This window comes from Bufo bufo, chromosome 6, assembly GCF_905171765.1.
Source record: "Bufo bufo chromosome 6, aBufBuf1.1, whole genome shotgun sequence".
Taxonomy (NCBI): Eukaryota; Metazoa; Chordata; class Amphibia; order Anura; family Bufonidae; genus Bufo; species Bufo bufo.
The window spans coordinates 157,628,844-157,644,634 of record NC_053394.1 but is presented as its reverse complement, the minus strand read 5'-3'; the positions used below and the strand labels follow the sequence as shown (position 1 = coordinate 157,644,634).

At 44.9% G+C, this 15,791-nt stretch overlaps 1 protein-coding gene across 3 annotated transcripts in view; it reads left to right on the top strand.

Annotated features, from left to right (window-relative positions):
• The window catches only part of LOC121005375 (oocyte zinc finger protein XlCOF6-like), a 916,661-nt gene that overhangs the window by 288,002 nt on the left and 612,868 nt on the right, over positions 1 to 15,791 (top strand). The window lies entirely within an intron of this gene.

Sequence of the window (15,791 nt, the reverse complement as noted above, 5' to 3'; positions counted from 1 at the left end):
TGACACAGAAAACCAGTGGAAAGAGGGAAAATGCAACTTCCAGATAGATCATCCCCAACTTCATACTGATACACACGTATCACTCTGCAATAGGCTATGCTAAAGAAGAGAGACTCAGCTGTCACGGGGCGCCAAGGGCGCACTCGGTCTCCCATCAGCCGCAGACCTGCTGCTTAGCTTCGGGAGCGAGGATCTGTGTTTGGCCTCGTTCCCAGGGCGGCTTTGCTAGCTGGGAGGCTCCCTGCTCCTAGGTCTGCCTTGAGCGCCGAGCTGATCACTCGGTGCTCGACTTGTCTGTCTGTCGGTCATGTGACGCTGGTCACGTCACATGACCCTCAGATCCCACTATAAATACAGGCAGCCTGCTGGCCACAGGTTGCCTGTTAATTCTAGGTTCCTGGCTATTTGTTGGACTACTGAATACTACCTGATCCTGTTCCCTGACAATCCTTTGCCTGCTCCTCCTGTACTGCGCATCTCTCCTGGTATCCTGACCCCGGCTTTCACCTGACGATTCTTTGCGGACTCCTGTTGTACTTCGTTTCTCTCCTGGTATTTGACCTCGGCTTTTCCTGACTATTCTCTGCTCATTCCTTAGTACTGTGTAGCTCTCTAGGTATTGACCCGGTTCATTCACGTTCCGTTATTTGGGGGAGCACTATTATATACTGGCACGCATTATGGGAGGGCACTATAGATAAGTGGAGAAGGAGCACTATGGGGGCATAAATTTGTGGGTCCTATATCCTGGCACACATTATGGCAGGCACTATGGGGACAAGGGGGGGGGGGAAGGAACACTATGGGGTATCTACTGGGGGCCCTATATACTGTCACATATTATGGGGGGCACTATGGAGAAGTGGGGGGAAAGAAGCACTATGGTGGCCCTATATACTTGCACATATTATGGGGGGGGCACTACGGGGGCATCTACTGGGGGCCCTATATACTGGCACACATTATGGGGGGCAAGGAGCACTATGGGGGCTTCTACTGGGGGTCCTATATACTGTAATGCATTATGGGGTGGAACTATGGAGAAGTGGGAGAGAAGAGCACTATGGGGCCATCTACCGGTGGGTGGGGGGCATTATTTAGGGGCATTTAATACTAGCACACATTTTGGAGCCACTATGGGGGAGAGGAGCATTATGGGTGGGGGCATCTATGTGGGGCACTCTATAGAAGAATTTTTTACTGGTACATTATGGGGGCCACTATGGGGGCATCTTCTGGGGGCACTATATAGGAGTATTTTATACTGGCACAAATTATAGGGGAACTATGGGTACCTAAGCTCAACTGGGGGCACTAAAAGTGTTTTTTGTTTGTAGTGGCATACAGTATGGGTCATTGGCACACATGAGGGCACTCTGGGGACACTGGCTCTACTGGGGACACTAAGAGGAAGTATATTTTTTACTGCCACACAACGGGGCATTTTTTGGACTAGCGCACATTATAAGGGGGTGTTTTTCTACTATCCTACATTATAAAGAGAATTATTACTACCAGGGGCATAATAGTGGGCTTTACTATGACTGGGGGACTATGGGGAACATCAATACTAGAATGGGCACTATGGGAGCATTATTACTTCTGGAACATGAGTCCTTTTGGGGGCCCTGTAGGATCACTAGTACTACTAAGTACACTCTGGCAGAGAATTATTACTGTTGTTGATTGTTGGGACTTTGTGAGTACTATTACAGTTTCAGCTTAGCACAGTTCTTTATGGGGGACATTATGTTTACACTATTAGGGCTCATGCACAGGGCAGTTGCCCGGCCATGGCCATATTGCAGCCCGCAAACAGCAGGTCTGTAATACACGGGCACCGGCCGTGTGCACCCTGCATCACGGATGCAGACCCATTCACTTGAATGGGTCTGCAATCCGGGAGATGCGGTGCAGAAAGGAGGCACGGATCGGAAGCCCACGGAAGCACTACAGAGTGCTTCCGTGGGTTTTCTGTCCGTGCCTCCGCACCGCAAAAAAGTAGTGCATGCACTACATTTTTGCAGTGCAAGCAGCCGGATGCGGACTACGGACCCCATTCAAGTGAATGGGTCCGTGATCCGCATGCGGTGGCCCCGCAGTCGGTGCCTGTGCACTGTGGACCGCAATTTGCGGTCCGCAGCAAGGGCCGACTGCCACACAGTCGTGTGCATGAGCACTTAGTCTCAGGGGCACTATTTGCTGGGGGCAGTTATTTTTTAGGACATTGCGTTCCAATAATTATTGAAGGGGCACTATCTGTGTGTAACTAGTATTTTCAGGGGGTTTATCTGTTTTTGCAGTATAGTTTTGGGTAGCACAGCGTCTCAGTATTGTGGGTGAATGATGGGATGTTGAGAAGGTTGGAGGATGATGGAAAAGTAGAAAATTAAGATGTCTGTCAAACTCTGCCGAGATGAGAGATGGCTGAAAGAAATCATAATGGTGGTCTGGTCTGAATGGAGAAGATGAGGAAAGAGAAAATCTACATCAAAGGAGATGTCACTGGATGTAAGAGGTATGTGGCACTGTATTAGGCTACCTTCACATCTGAGTTAGTGATTCACTGGATCCAGCAAATAACTATAATGGGGTCCGGCAGAGATATGGCCACTATCTGGCAAAAATGCAGAGAATCAGCAAGACAAAAACCGCTGCACGCTGCAGTTTGTGTCCGGCCGATTCCTTGCATTTTCTGCCGGATGAGGTGGCCAGATTGTAGTGCCACATGTGTGAAAGTAAATACCTATGAGAAAGACCGCATGAAATCAGTAATACACTTCATTTGCGAAATTCATATAGGTAAAATACATGTATTAAAAACAAGTGCAGGGAAATGGCATCAACTGGAAGGGGACATAATAGCAATAATTCAAACTAAGTGCAAAAAATAGTCAAAATATATCATATCTGGCCTTTCCAGTTGAACTGAAGAAAGGCAGAATTCTCATCGAATTTGGCCTTGCGTTGTGCGGCGGCCTTCTCAAGTTCTGCCACTTTCCCGTGGCAATCCCTGGGAACAAAAAAAGACATGGAAAGGTTCTTTCTCTCAGCAGGGTATTTGGTCCTTCAGATAGGCTACATAATTATGTTCTGCTCACGTATCACCATAGTCTTCACTGGCCACAAGAGTCATCTTTTCATTAATCTAGGCTTCTTCTTTTTCCACATTGGCAACAAACTGTTGATACTCTAGAGACTCTTCCATCAAATTTGCACAGACTAAAAGGAGTATTCTCACCTTTTTCCGTGGGTAGGTTCTCTTCTCTCTTAGTTACTGAGAAAGGGCACATATAGAGAGCCAGGGGCTGGGGTAATGACAAGAAGCAGCCTGAGAAGCGTACAAAAATTATGTACAAGTGTGCAAAATTAAAAGACTTTGGAGATTCTACATGGTATGGTGAGATTTATGGCAACTTTTCTCTTTTTGGACTCTAATTTTATAGTGTTTAAAGGGCATCTGTCAGCAGATTTATACCTATGAAACTGGCTGACCTGATGATGTTTATATTGCTTGGTCCTATCAATCAATGTAAAGAGGGCTCAGGAAATGGGACCAACACAGATGCCTTCAGCTACCAAACGTACACGCAAGAGTTCAGCCAGTTAAATAGGTACAAATCTACTAACAGATGCTCTTTAAATTTATGACAGCATTAATAAATTGACCCCAAAGTATTTTGCAATAGTCAAGTATAGGCCAGTGGTGGCGAACCTATGGCACGGGTGCCAGAAGCGACACTTCGAGCCCTCTCTGTGGGCACCCATGCCCTGGAAAAAGTCTATGGTGTACCAATAAGCCTTAGACTTTTCCTGCTATTCATCAGCGCAGGGCCCACTATGAACAGTACAGGCAGCGCACGGTTCGCCATCACTGGTATAGGCCATGAAGGTGTGATCAGAATTCGGATACCAGTCTCTTGAGAGTGATAAAGTAGCCCTAAATTAGAACATTTGAGATACACTCTGGTGCTCCAAATCAATGTACCCCCAGGGGGTTAATCTCCACGCGTGGTTGAGAGACTAGACACTGACACAGGAGCTGGTCAAAGCAATCTCTAACTTTTATTACATGGGGTAAGCGTATATACATCTTCAGAAGAGGGCAGTCCTCACTGAGGCATAAAACATTGTTTCATTGGTCAAAAAGGAAGATTCCAGAGGGGAAACAAACCAGGCTGGTGCAGTGAGCTGCATTTATATTTATATAAGGAGATATATAACACGAGTTTGACCGCGACACGTGGTTGATTAAGTGTGGTTGCGTAAGTGTGTGACTTAAGATTAAGTGAGGGAGTATCTGAGAGCTAAATTATTTGTGGACATTGATGAGTGGCTGTGTTTGACTGTATTGTGTGCTGTGATAACACTTTTTTTTCCCCCTTCTCCAGGGGTTGCACAGGTGAGCAATTAGGGTGTGGCTGTTTAATTAGGGTGTGGCTGTCTAATTAGGAGACTATAAAAACTCAGCAGTAAGAGCAGCACAGCCTTTTTGATTCCAGAGGGGAAACAAACCAGGCTGGTGCAGTGAGCTGCATTTATATTTATATAAGGAGATATATGACGCGAGTTTGACCGCGACGCGTGGTTGATTAAGTGTGGTTGCGTAAGTGTGTGACTTAAGATTAAGTGAGGGAGTATCTGAGAGCTAAATTATTTGTGGACATTGATGAGTGGCTGTGTTTGACTGTATTTTGTGCTGTGATAACACTTTTTTTTTTCCCCTTCTCCAGGGGTTGCACAGGTGAGCAATTAGGGTGTGGCTGTTTAATTAGGGTGTGGCTGTCTAATTAGGAGACTATAAAAACTCAGCAGTAAGAGCAGCACAGCCTTTTTGATTCCAGAGGGGAAACAAACCAGGCTGGTGCAGTGAGCTGCATTTATATTTATATAAGGAGATATATAACGCGAGTTTGACCGCGACGCGTGGTTGATTAAGTGTGGTTGCGTAAGTGTGTGACTTAAGATTAAGTGAGGGAGTATCTGAGAGCTAAATTATTTGTGGACATTGATGAGTGGCTGTGTTTGACTGTATTTTGTGCTGTGATAACACTTTTTTTTTTCCCCTTCTCCAGGGGTTGCACAGGTGAGCAATTAGGGTGTGGCTGTTTAATTAGGGTGTGGCTGTCTAATTAGGAGACTATAAAAACTCAGCAGTAAGAGCAGCACAGCCTTTTTGATTCCAGAGGGGAAACAAACCAGGCTGGTGCAGTGAGCTGCATTTATATTTATATAAGGAGATATATAACGCGAGTTTGACCGCGACGCGTGGTTGATTAAGTGTGGTTGCGTAAGTGTGTGACTTAAGATTAAGTGACTTTAGATTCAGGGACTTCAGTGGGGGACTGCAATTAGCCTGTTTCTTACTACTACATTGTATTGTATTTTTTGCTTTTGTGGTGTAATCCCCATTTAGTATGTGTTGCACAATTGACAACGCAGTCCAGTGCACATCTTGCATGATGTATGCAGTCCTGGAACAGCCGTTCGAGGGTGTATATCTTTGTTCAAGATGTGAGCAAATTACCCGTTTGGAATCGCTAATCGAGTCTCTAAATGGGCAAGTTGCAACACTGAGAGGCATTGACAATTTGCAAAAAAGTTTGCTTCTCACCGAGCAAGCACTCTTTGGGGTAGATGAGGGGGAGGGTGACAGAGAGGAGGCTGAGAAAAGTGAGGTAGCTAGCTGGGTAACAGTTAGAAAGCGGGGTAGAGGGAAGAGTGCCAGGGAGGCTAGCCCTGATCTGACACACCCCAACAAGTTTGCACGTTTGGCAGATGAGGGGGATATCAGTCCAGGGACGGCACTGCCGCAGCCGGACACTTCCTCTGCCAGTCAGGGGAATGTCAGCTCCGGTAAGCAGGGGACCAGGAGAGCAGGGCAGGCCAGACAGGTGCTGGTAGTGGGAGACTCAATTATTAGGGGAACAGATAGGGGAACAGATAGGGAAATCTGTCACAAAGACCATGATCGCCGAACAGTGTGCTGTCTTCCTGGCGCTAGAGTTCGACACATTGCGGATCGGGTTGACAGATTACTGGGAGGGGCTGGAGAAGATCCAGCGGTTATGGTCCATATCGGAACCAATGACAAAGTTAGGGGTAGGTGGAGAGTCCTTAAAAATGATTTCAGGGATTTAGGTCAAAAGCTTAGGGCAAGGACCTCAAAGGTAGTATTTTCCTAAATACTACCTGTACCACGGGCCACACAAGAAAGGCAGCGGGAGATTAGGGAAATTAACAAGTGGCTCAAGAACTGGTGTAGGATGGAGGGGTTTGGGTTCCTGGAGAACTGGGCCGACTTCTCTGTCGGCTACAGGCTCTATCGTAGGGACGGGCTGCACCTCAATGGGGAAGGGGCAGCTGTGTTGGGGAAGAAGATGGCTAGAAGGTTGGAGGAGTGTTTAAACTAGGGACTGGGGGTGAGGGTAATTACACTATAGAAGGGGAAGATAGTGCAGATAGAGACCGGGGGCAAGGTAGTGGGACTGGGGGAGGAATGGAAGGAGGGACTAGAACAGTTCAGAAGGAAAGGTGTAGGGTAAAAAATATACATAAACCTCTCAAATGTATGTATACTAATGCCAGAAGCCTGACTAATAAAACTGGTGAACTGGAATTAGTGATGTGTGAGGAGGACTATGACATAGTGGGAATAACGGAGACATGGCTGGATGATAGCTATGACTGGGCAGTTAATGTACAAGGTTACAGTCTGTTTAGAAAGGATCGTCAAAACCAGAGAGGGGGAGGGGTCTGCCTTTATGTAAAGTCTTGTCTAAAGCCCACACTCCGTGAAGATATAAGTGAGGGACATGAACATGTGGAGTCACTGTGGGTAGAGATACATGGAGCTAAAAACAACAATAAATTACTAATATGAGTCTACTATAAACCACCTAATATACCAGAGTCCACAGAAAATCTACTACTAAACGAGATAGACAAGGCGGCAAATCATAATGAGGTGGTTATTATGGGGGACTTCAACTACCCAGATATAGACTGGGAAACTGAAACTTGTATATCTCATAAAGGAAACAGATTCTTGGCAATAACCAAAGACAATTATCTCTCCCAACTGGTTCAGGACCCGACTAGAGGGACGGCCATACTGGACTTAATATTAACCAATAGACCTGACAGAACAACAGACGTGCAGGTTGGGGGACACCTGGGAAATAGTGACCATAAAGTAATAACCTTCCAATTATCATTCAAAAGAGCGTTTCTACAGGGAGGAACAAAAATACGAAACTTCAAAAAAGCTAAATTTAGCCAACTAAGAGAGGCCATAGGCCTAACTAACTGGGACAAAGTCCTCAAAAATAAAAATACAGCCACAAAATGGGATATCTTTAAAAACATCCTAAAATCTCATTGTGAGAGGTACATACCATATGGGAATAAAAGGTTAAGGAACAAAAAGAAACCAATGTGGATAAACAGAACTGTAAAGAAAGCAATAAATGACAAAAAGAAAGCGTATAAAACACTAAAACAGGAGGGTAGCACGGAAGCACTGAAAAACTATAAGGAAAAAAACAGAACATGTAAAAAACAAATAAAAGCGGCCAAACTAGAGACCGAGAGATTAATTGCCAAAGAGAGTAAAACTAACCCTAAAATGTTCTTCAATTATATAAATGTTAAAAAGTATAAATCTGAAGGTGTCGGCCCTTTAAAGAGTAATGAGGGGGGAGTCGCAGAGAGCGATGAGGAGAAAGCAAAGCTGTTAAATATTTTTTTCTCCAATGTATTCACTGAGGAAAATAAACTGTCAGATGAAATGCTGAATATTGAAATAAATTCGCCATTAAAAGTGTCCTGTCTGACCCAGGAAGAAGTACAACAGCGACTTAAAAAGATCAAAATAGACAAATCGCCAGGACCGGATGGCATACACCCCCGTATCCTAAGGGAATTAAGTAATGTCATAGCCAGACCCTTATTTCTGATATTTGCGGACTCTTTACTGACAGGGAATGTCCCACAGGATTGGCGCATGGCAAATGTGGTGCCAATATTCAAAAAGGGTCCAAAAACAGAGCCTGGAAACTATAGGCCGGTAAGTTTAACATCTGTTGTGGGTAAACTGTTTGAAGGTTTTCTGAGAGATGCTATGTTAGAGCATCTTAACGGAAATAAGCAAATAACGCCATATCAGCATTGCTTCGTGAGGGATCGGTCATGTCAAACTAATTTAATCAGTTTCTATGAGGAGGTAAGTTCTAGACTTGACAGCGGCGAATCAATGGATGTCGTGTATCTGGACTTCTCCAAAGCATTTGACACTGTACCTCATAAAAGGTTAGTATATAAAATGAGAATGCTCGGACTCGGAGAAAACGTCTGTAAGTGGGTAAGTAACTGGCTCAATGATAGAAAACAGAGGGTGGTTATTAACGGTACATACTCAGATTGGGTCACTGTCACTAGTGGAGTACCTCAGGGGTCAGTATTGGGCCCTATTCTCTTCAATATATTTATTAATGATCTTGTAGAAGGCTTGCATAGTAAAATATAAATTTTCGCAGATGACACTAAACTGTGTAAAGCAATTAACACTGAAGAGGACAGTATACTACTACAGAGGGATCTGGATAGATTGGAGGCTTGGGCAGATAAGTGGCAGATGAGGTTTAACACTGACAAATGTAAAGTTATGCACATGGGAAGGAATAATGCAAGTCACCCATACATACTAAATGGTAAAACACTCGGTAACACTGACATGGAAAAGGATCTAGGAATTTTAATAAACAGCAAACTAAGCTGCAAAAAACAGTGTCAGGCAGCTGCTGCCAAGGCCAATAAGATAATGGGTTGCATCAAAAGGGGCATAGATGCCCGTGATGAGAACATATTCCTACTACTTTACAAATCACTGGTCAGACCACACATGGAGTACTGTGTACAGTTCTGGGCTCCTGTGAACAAGGCAGACATAGCAGAGCTGGAGAGGGTCCAGAGGAGGGCAACTAAAGTAATAACTGGAATGGGGCAACTACAGTACCCTGAAAGATTATCAAAATTAGGGTTATTCACGTTAGAAAAAAGACGACTGAGGGGAGATCTAATTACTATGTATAAATATATCAGGGGGCAGTACAGAGATCTATCCCATCATCTATTTATCCCCGTGACTGTGACGAGGGGACATCCTCTGCGTTTGGAGGAAAGAAGGTTTGTACACAAACATCGAAAAGGGTTCTTTACGGTAAGAGCAGTGAGACTATGGAACTCTCTGCCTGAGGATGTGGTGATGGTGAGTACAATAAAGGAATTCAAGAGGGGCCTGGATGTATTTCTGGAGTGTAATAATATTACAGGCTATAGCTACTAGAGAGGGGTCGTTGATCCAGGGAGTTATTCTGATTGCCTGATTGGAGTCGGGAAGGAATTTTTTATTCCCCTAAAGTGAGGAAAATTGTCTTCTACCTCACAGTTTTTTTTCTCTTCCTCTGGATCAACTTGCAGGATGACAGGCCGAACTGGATGGACAAATGTCTTTTTTTGGTCTTATGTCCTATGTTACTATGCTACTATGTTACTATGAGATAAGAGAGAGGAGATAATACACCAGCATCTGCGCACTGGGCACTACTTTGGAATGTGAACTAATGTAAACATCTGGTTACCGTCGCCATTTTGTAATGGCTTCTATTCTAACAATAATACTGCATACGTCATATGTGACAATTCAAAGAGGTGCTTCTCTATAGGCAGTGAATAATACACTGCTCAAAAAAATAAAGGGAACACTTAAACAACACAATGTAACTCCAAGTCAATCACACTTCTGTGAAATCAAACTGTCCACTTAGGAAGCAACACTGAGTGACAATCAATTTCACATGCTGTTGTGCAAATGGAATAGACAACAGGTGGAAATTATAGGCAATTAGCAAGACACCCCCAATAAAGGAGTGGTTCTGCAGGTGGTAACCACAGACCACTTCTCAGTTCCTATGCTTCCTGGCTGATGTTTTGGTCACTTTTGAATGCTGGCGGTGCTTTCACTCTAGTGGTAGCATGAGACGGAGTCTACAACCCACACAAGTGGCTCAGGTAGTGCAGCTTATCCAGGATGGCACATCAATGCGAGCTGTGGCAAGAAGGTTTGCTGTGTCTGTCAGCGTAGTGTCCAGAGCATGGAGGCGCTACCAGGAGACAGGCCAGTACATCAGGAGACGTGGAGGAGGCCGTAGGAGGGCAACAACCCAGCAGCAGGACCGCTACCTCCGCCATTGTGCAAGGAGGAACAGGAGGAGCACTGCCAGAGCCCTGCAAAATGACCTCCAGCAGGCCACAAATGTGCATGTGTCTGCTCAAACGGTCAGAAACAGACTCCATGAGGGTGATATGAGGGCCCGACGTCCACAGGTGGGGGTTGTGCTTACAGCCCAACACCGTGCAGGACGTTTGGCATTTGCCAGAGAACACCAAGATTGGCAAATTGGCCACTGGCGCCCTGTGCTCTTCACAGATGAAAGCAGGTTCACTCTGAGCACATGTGACAGACGTGACAGAGTCTGGAGACGCCGTGGAGAACGTTCTGCTGCCTGCAACATCCTCCAGCATGACCGGTTTGGCATTGGGTTAGTAATGGTGTGGGGTGGCATTTCTTTGGAGGGCCGCACAGCCCTCTATGTGCTCGCCAGAGGTAGCCTGACTGCCATTAGGTACCGAGATGAGATCCTCAGACCCCTTGTGAGACCATATGCTGGTGCGGTTGGCCCTGGGTTCCTCCTAATGCAAGACAATGCTAAACCTCATGTGGCTGGAGTGTGTCAGCAGTTCCTGCAAGACGAAGGCATTGATGCTATGGACTGGCCCGCCCGTTCCCCAGACCTGAATCCAATTGAGCACATCTGGGACATCATGTCTCGCTCTATCCACCAACGTCACGTTGCACCACAGACTGTCCAGGAGTTGGCAGATGCTTTAGTCCAGGTCTGGGAGGAGATCCCTCAGGAGACCGTCCGCCACCTCATCACCTCATGCACAGGCGTTGTAGGGAGGTCATACAGGCGCGTGGAGGCCACACACACTACTGAGCCTCATTTTTACTTGTTTTAAGGACATTACATCAAAGTTGGATCAGCCTGTAGTGTGTTTTTCCACTTTAATTTTGAGTGTGACTCCAAATCCAGACCTCCATGGGTTAAAAAATTTGATTTCCATTTTTTTATTTTTGGGTGATTTTGTTGTCAGCACATTCAACTATGTAAAGAACAAAGTATTTCAGAAGAATATTTAATTAATTCAGATCTAGGATGTGTTATTTTTGTGTTTCCTTTATTTTTTTGAGCAGTGTATATACATATCATCGAGCCATGTGATTGGCTTATGCACTTCTTCACACTCTATATACCTCCCTTGGGACACCTGTACAAGGATGAGAAACCAGCCCACAGCACAGCTCTTTGCCCCCCCCCCCCTCTCTTCTACAGTCTTGAAACAACGGGGGGGGGGGGGGGGGGGGGGGGGTTGGTGGGCACTTGGAGAAGAAAAAGTTAACTCATTACAGTCCTAAGGCTACAAAATATAGAATAAAATTCACTCATCTTTAACAAGAGCTACAAATTTATGTGATTTCTACTGCTGTGTAAATACCCGTTTTCCTCTGTGCCACTAGGTCTCACAGAAGTGTGCAAATTAAGTGGTTTACTTTACCACTATGTGATATTTGCTTCCTGCTTATATGATTTGCATCGGGCATTTTTAGCAGTTTTTCTTTTTTGCATCCTGCATCTCTAATTCTCAGTTGTCCCTGAGCTGGTTGGTGAACACTAGCTGTAATATTGCCTGCCCACAGACTACACATAGAGACAGGGCTGATTTTGCTTGTTACCTCCATCTCTCACTCAGAAGAACTATATAGGACATTACAGAAATTTACTGAACAGCATAGATGTGAATAAAGCAGCACTTGAGGTGAGATATAGCGTTAGCTGCTAAATCATGTCTTTACCTGTACTATTCTTCTATACAAAGTTGTGTGAATGCGCAGTTCCCATTTAAAACCATCCTTCCTTAGTGATTATTGTCTGGGTTGCTGGTCCTTTTAGGTGGCAGGCAACCATAGAGGTGCTTGAAATATATTTGAATTCTGATGGTTAGAATTACAGACAATTCTCTCCCAGTGGGGCTTAAAATGGGGGTCAACATGGTCAGTTTCTACTCCCACTCCAATCAACTTTTCTGCAGATATCTATCTTCGGCATCTATCATTCAAAAAATTGTATAAATCAGCCTTTTCACCCACCCAAAATAAATTTTAATGACTAATGGATGTAAGGCAGAGTCTAGTAAAAAAATATTAATATCATCATTAAAACCCCATATAGCTTTAAGCTTGATGGACAGAACACCACATTTGGCTTGAATAGCTGGGAACATATGCGAAATGAGACACCCAAAAACCGAGACTAACTTCTCTTCCCTTGGTACAGTATATATGGCTACTGGTTTCCTGACAGAAACATTTGCTGGACCAGCAGACATGGGGGCATGTGCCTTAGTTGTTTATTCAAGCATTATGGTTAATTCCTGTCATTGAAGAATACGTTGCACTCATAACCAGTTTGTTTATGTACAGACCCAAACAAAATACTGAAAAAAACAACGGACAAGGTTTAACTTTAGACTCATTAGCCTGGAGTAAAAAACCATCTCAGTTAGTAAGTTGTCATCCCTGGCGAGCCCTTCTTTTCTCAATGTATAAAACATGGTCAGGTACAATGGCATACACATGGTCATTGCCCTACACTTTGGTAAACTGTCACATATTCCTGGTTGGGCAGAGATTTATAGAATTCATCCAGGAATGCATGTGATCCTGTCAGTGTACAGGAAAGCATGGTCCAATTTTAGAAGATATTCTGCAACTAAAAATTCTCTATTGGTTATGCAACAGAGCAGCCATCCAGCCATGCTGTTTGATGTTCTCACATGATGGATCTTCACATGCTACATGCTAGACATATTGTAGGAGCATCACAGAACTGTAGAGCCATCAATGATTGCTTCAGGTATTACAGAGGCAAAGAGGGGAACATGTGCCAGATGCTCAGGCAACATCTTCACGACTTTGGTGAGGGTCTTGTAATTAGCAAGGCCAAATCTTTGTTAACGATGTAATCCCACTTCATTTGTGGATAGCACTCCCTCTTGACAACATTCAATGTCTGATTTCACTCAATATTTTTGTTTGTGGGACCAGATTAAGTTGGCCTCTGTGCAACAGAATCTGGAGGAGAAAGAGGGTGATATGCTTCTCATACAGTTAGGTGGAAAAGGTTCAGATGACTCAATTCTGAAATTCGAGCCTTCTGCCATCTCAAGACATACTTCTGTTCTGGTTTGGTTCTCCATCATCCTGATCCAAATAATCAGTTTTTCCTGGTGTCTGATGACTCTTCAATCAGAAATGAAGCAGTCCTGTTCCTACAGGACTCCTGGGGCCAAGAAACCGGACAAGTGACTTGGACATGTGGCATAAGCTTTGAGATAAACAGCGTCTTCATTACTCCACTGACAATGCTGTTTGACTATTTGCATGAAGCAGGAACTGAAATTCAGGAATAAAGCTGAGGTCAAGAGTCAGGAGCAAATTCATTATCACAGCCAGGCAAGGATTCTTGTCAGCTTCTCCTTTAAATAAGCCCCCAGGCCTGACATTATCAGTGGCCCCTGGTCAGTGTGAAGTAGGCAGCTGATATGAGCAGGCAGATGCAGCATCATTGGAACAGGACTAGCAGAAGAGGAGGTGTCCGGTTGCACTGCAACCACACATGTCCATTGGCTCCAGCCACAGCTACTCTCTGGAGTCAACTAAATTGAGCAATTTTTTTCAACATTAGACTACATTATGGCAGTCTGAATTAGTAAAACATGTGCACGTTGTAAGCTATTCTGAAACGCTAGCTATATATTAGGCTGGCTCCGCCTACTTCTGTTGTCCCCCGCTTCTGTCAATTTGGAGCTGCCTACAACATGGAGCCATTTTAGATTTTTTTCCAGGACCACTTTAAAAGTTCCCAGTCCACACCTAATCACACATGTGAAAGTAGCCTAACCCTTTAAGGCACCACTACCAGTAGTAACATATGGAGAAAGTAGCTGAAGAAAAATCCCAGCAGCCGCCAAGTTGCCTCTTGGTAGACTTGTTTTCATGCTTGTGTGGTCCAGAAGCATGAAATAAAAGTCTACTGAGACGCAACTTGGCGGCTGCTAGAATTTTTCTTCAGCTATTTTGCAGTTGTTTTCCCGCTGCAGCGCCGGAATTGATCGGGTCCTGAGCTTCTTCTGCTAGCACTATATGGAGAAAGATGACATGGCTTAAGTGACCTTCTGAGTGTACAGGAGGAGAAGAATTTAGGGAAAGGGAAAGTAGAACCTTCTCCTTTATCTTTAAAATGGAGACTTTGGCCTGATCCCACCTTTACTGGTAGTCACCAGGATGATAAAGAATCAACTGTTAAACCCTTGGGAGACAAGGCTATTGGTGAAAGGTATCAGGTAAGTGTGACGGATTTGTGTGTATGGCCCCATAGAAATGAATGGGTCAGTGTGCTATCCACAAAAAAATAAGTATAGTATACGGATAAAAAAATACAGCCGTGTACATGAGCCCTTAGCATGAAATGCCTGTTACCTTTCCTAGTTTTATATCCACCATGCTGAACCTTTTAACCTTTGGGCTCCAAGCAGAAGAGGGCACTATAGCTGGCAGGTCTCTGGCCCGGGGTTAAAGGGTTTCTGTCACCCCACAAAACTCTTTTTTTTTTTTTTGGATAGTTAGATTCCTTATAGGGCGATATAGGAGAATATAATAGTCTTACTTACTTTCATGCGGCCGATTCTTTATAAAACGAAGTTTTATAATATGTAAATGAGGGCTCTACCAGCAAGTAGGGCGTCTACTTGCTGGTAGCTGCAGCAGCAATCCGCCCCCTCGCCGTGTTGATTGACAGGGCCAGCCGGGATCTCCTCCTCCGGCCGGCCCTGTCAGTAATTCAAAAATCGCGCGCCTCCGGTCATTCGGCGCAGGCGCTCTGAGATGAGGAGGCTCGTCTCCTCAGTGCGCCTGCGCCGATGACGTCACCGAAAGAGAAGACGTCATCGGCGCAGGCGCACTGAGGGAGTGCTGAGGAGACGAGCCTCCTCATCTCAGAGCGCCTGCGCCGAATGACCAGAGGCGCGCGATTTTTGAATTACTGACAGGGCCGGCCGGAGGAGGAGATCCCGGCTGGCCCTGTCAATCAACACAGCGAGGGGGCGGATTGCTGCTGCGGCTACCAGCAAGTAGACGCCCTACTTGCTGGTAGAGCCCTCATTTACATATTATAAAACTTTGTTTTATAAAGAATCGGCCGCATGAAAGTAAGTAAGACTATTATATTCTCCTATATCGCCCTATAAGGAATCTAACTATCCAAAAAAAAAAAAAAGAGTTTTGTGGGGTGACAGAAACCCTTTAATGTCTGCAACCGCCAACAATGCTGTTCTCAGGCATTTAGTCCTTTAGATGCTGTGTTCAAGCATGACCATGACATCTAAATGGCGAAAGACCATTTTAGGTTAGGTTTTGGCTCCCCCGTGCAGCGATGGGGGGGGGGGGGGGGGAGGTTTGCTCCTTCGTTCTAATGTGCTGAGTCTCTCTGAAGAAACCCAGCGTATCAGAGCTGCGGATCCTATGGAGGCCTGCCAACATAGGATAACCACAAATAGAGCTTGGACTGGAGTTCTATGAACTACCGCATAGGGAACGCCGCAGGGAGAAA